The 4044-nt window shown below is 53.7% G+C and overlaps 1 pseudogene; it reads right to left on the bottom strand.

The window, feature by feature from the left end:
* Positions 1-2024: 2024 nt before the first annotated feature.
* On the bottom strand, positions 2025-2990 carry LOC146175073 (uncharacterized; annotated as a pseudogene).
* Positions 2991-4044: the final 1054 nt, after the last annotated feature.

Below are 4044 nucleotides of genomic sequence, written 5' to 3'. Positions count from 1 at the left end.
GCGCCTTTCCGAAGTAGCTGAAGGAGGGGTCGTGCTAGGTCGGCGCAGTTCGGAATGAAGTGCCGGTAGAATCCTACCATGCCCAAAAAGCGCTGGAGGCTCTTGACGTCTGTCAGCGGTGGGAACTTCAGTATAGCCTGGAGTTTTTCTTCATCTGGGCGGACTGTGCCTTGCTCCACTACGAAACCAAGGAGGTTGATTCTATTTGCCACCAACTGGACCTTGCTGGGAATAATGGTGCTACCTGAATTCTGCATTCGCTGATGAACGTTGGTTAGATGATTGAGGTGTTCTTCTAGACTCTCCGAGAACACTATTACATCATCCATGTAGGTCATAGCGTAGTTAAACTTAGCGTCTCCAAGCACAATATCCATTACTCGCTGAAAAGTGGCAGGTGAATTACACAAACCGAAGGGTAGCCGTACAAACTCGAACAGTCCTCGATGGCAAGTAAAGGCAGTTTTTTCAATGTCATTACGGTCATTCGAGATCCGCAGAAAACCTCTGCTACAGTCAAGAGTAGTAAAAAACTTTGCTGATCCAAGTGAGTACATGACCGATTCGACAGATGGAACCGAGGTAGGAGTCTCAAACTGTTGCAGCGTTCAGCCGCCCATTAATCGACGCAGAACCGTGCTGTGCCGTCTTTCTTAAGCGCGAGAACAATAGGGAATGCCCAAGGACGTTTTGAGGGTCTCACCGCACCAGTGGCCAGCATCTCGTTGAGGGCACCATCCAACAGTGCTCGCTTGTGGACGGTCAAGGGCCTTGGGTTGAACCGGATCGGACGAGCCCTGCTGGTGTTGATCCTGTGAGTCAGAACGTTGACCTTCCCAGGGGCCTCCGGGAACATTGCTGCGAAGGGCCTCAGTGTCCTCTCGATTCTGCACCTTTCGGCTGGTGATCCCCTGAAAGACTTCAAAACCGTGGGGATACCACTTCCAGTGACGGTGTCCGAATGGCTGTTTGTGGCCAGTAACTGTAAATGCAAAGCACCAGGTTGTGCTGTGAACTTAAATGCCGCAGTATTTATGCCGTACTGGTAAGTTTGGCTTCGAAGGTCTATCACGATTCCCGCCTTGGCTATGAAGTTGCCTCCCAATATCACTGGACAGGAACGGCCGGGAAGGTGTAGGAAGCGCTGTCTAACCTTTCGCCCATTGATAGTGACTGTTAAACGGCCTGCCGAGGTGGCAGATGCTACGTGAGTAGACGCCATACGCAGGTTGGTGCTTACACTCCGTAACCAGAGGTGTTTCGCATCACAGGCGTTTTTAACTCTATCGCCGAAAACTGAAACTGTAGAGCCTGTGTCTAAAAGCGCAGGCACTTCTATTCCGGCCACATTCACCGCAACCAGCGGCATATTGTCAAGGTGGGTCTCATTATAACGAGATGTTGACGGAACAGTGCTCACCGTTTGTTCTGAAGCTTTTTGGGTAATGCCGGAGGCTCCCACGTTGATCTGGGCCGGGTGAGCGGTTCTCGTCTCTGCTTCACCGGCGGTCGTTCACGGTTGTATTTTGTGGCAGCAGGATGGTGCGACGACCAAAATATCTTGCATCGTGGTGTGGTACTGGCCTCCCGAACTCCGTCAGCAGGAGGGGGCGAACGATGGCTTGCACCCACAACTCCGTCAGCAGGAGGGGGCGAACGACGACTTGCACCCACAACTCCGTCAGCAGGAGGGGGCGAACGACGACTTGCACCCACAACTCCGTCAGCAGGAGGGGGCGAGCGACGACTTGCACCCACAACTCCATCAGCAGGAGGGGGCGGACGACTTGCACCCACAACTCCGTCAGCAGGAGGGAGCGAACGACGACTTGCACCCACAACTCCGTCAGCAGGAGGGGGCGAACGACGACTTGCATCTGACACCGCGGGGCAGTCGGCAGGTGCTGCAGGTTGTGTACACGGCACGCCTACCGGCACTTCATGGCAGGCTGCAAGGAGGCTGGGCGGCTGCAAGGAGGCGCCCGGGACCGGTAGGTTGCGGGCCGGCAAGTGGTCATAACCGCTTACCACCGCCAGCCGTCGTCGTTTCCCTGCTTACGAGAGCCGCGGGGACTTGGGCACTGGCTTCTGTAGTGGCCTCGACCACCACACTGGAAACAGACCGGAAAGTCAGTGTTTGTGTCGTCCATACCTTGCCGCGTGCTTGGATCCGCAGACCGGCGACGGCCCTGGGTACGCCGTGGGGGTGCTCCCGGGTTCTGGCCTCGGAGTGGGAAGGGGCCCGGTGATCCAAGAGCTTGGTAGCTGAACGGGTCCACCGAGCGAGGCAGGGGCGGATGCAAACGAGGTCCCCCATTTGGAGTGAGCGCACCAGGCCACGCTCATGAGGGCTCCAGGGCGGTTTCTGGAGGGGGAGGAGGCCGATAGGTCAATTCGGCTAACATGGCGGCCTGGATATCAGAAGCCGCTTTTGCGAGATCGTCCAGTGACGAAAAGCTACGCCCCCGCAAATAGGCCTGAAAGCGTGGGTGGGCTTGGCGTATCACTCGTGTGACCTTCTCTGTTTCTGGTGCAGAGGGGTCGGCACGCTCATAAAGTTCCTGAAATGAGCGTATATATTCCAAAAGGCTTTCCTTCTCTGCCTGTGTGCGAGTGTACAATTCATCTTTAATGCGGACGGCTTAGTCGGGGGGAAGGAACTCTGCCCTTAGCAACTGCTCGAAATGAGTCCAGTTTTTAAACGTCTGTTGACGCCGCCAGCGTGCGGCGGAGCCTTTCAGGGCCACTGGCAAAACGCGTTGTAAAATAATGTCGTCTGGTAGGGCTTCCGAATTACAGTAGTCAAGCATTTCTTGTAGGAAGTCTGCTACAGATTTTTGGTCCGTGTGCCCTTCATATGTCGGCACTGCGAGCTGCAAACGGAAGGTGGGTGGTTCAGTTTGTGCCTGTCGCTCAAGCAGCGTAGTTATCCGGCTCAAAACGTCGGTCGTATCTGCCGCGGCCGCCCCTTTTTCCTCGTTGTCAGACATTCTGTCAGTCGTGTGGTTGGCTGGCTCGTTACGATTAGTAAGTTTACCTGAGCGTAGAAGTATTAGAAATGGAACTGTCCGAGGAGAAATGTTTGGCCCACAGCTTACGTTCCTTGACGCAGTTGTATCCGGCAAGTTACTGGGGCTGGCTCCGGACGGGGGTGGTTCTCTTGCATTGGCTGTCCTCGCAGTACAAGTGCGTGCTAAAAGTGGCGGGTAACAACTCCCTGAAAGCTCAGAAAAAATCCCGTTGGGCGCCAAATGTGGGCCTCAGCCCTCCCTCAGGGGGGTTCGTGAGCCGCCACCCATGCGACAAACGACCGGCAACAACGTGAACAAAAGAAACCGCTTTAATTTGAGCAGTCAAAAATAAACTCTAGGATGAAAGGCATGGTGAAACGCATGGTGAAAGAAAACAATCTTGCCAGTTGCTGCACAGCACCGTACAAGGAAGCGAGCATCGATAACACGCCACACAACCAGTTGGAAACACAAGAGCCAAGCCGCATGTGGCGAGGCCGGAAAGCGCCTGCTCTGCCGGACAAAAACACGACGCTTCGAAAACGCACACACTCACGTAGAGCTCCCGGCGAACGCCGCTGCCCGGGCCGTCCAGCGGGAAAAAAGCCCCATGCGGCCGTTTGCTCGTCGCTTATCTAGACGCTCGGCGAGTCACGTGCAACGTTACGCGTCAGAGTGCAGGCTGCCTGAAATGCGCAGTAGCGTCGGCGCCGGCCGAGTGCGGCCGGCTGCGTTGTTGCATTGATATGCTCCAAAACAGAGGGGCCGAGGGCCCCACAATATATATATATATATATACACACATCACATATATATATATATATATATATATATATATATATATATATATATATAGGGGAAATGAGGGGGCTCGTTATAATACATGAAGGAAAGAAGCCAACAGTCGGCGAGGCCAAGGAAAGCGTTGGGGATGGTACTTTGTCTTTTTTTTTAATGTTTACTTGAATAATCATAGAAATTAGTAATGTAATCTGTTTAGGGGAAAGATAATTAAACACAAAGTAGAAGAAAA

The sequence above is a fragment of the Amblyomma maculatum genome, chromosome 11 (genome assembly GCF_055883805.1).
Source record: "Amblyomma maculatum isolate TAMU_Amacu chromosome 11, ASM5588380v1, whole genome shotgun sequence".
Classification (NCBI taxonomy): Eukaryota; Metazoa; Arthropoda; class Arachnida; order Ixodida; family Ixodidae; genus Amblyomma; species Amblyomma maculatum.
The sequence above is the reverse complement of the archived record's forward strand: the minus strand, read 5'-3'. Positions and strand labels throughout refer to the sequence as shown.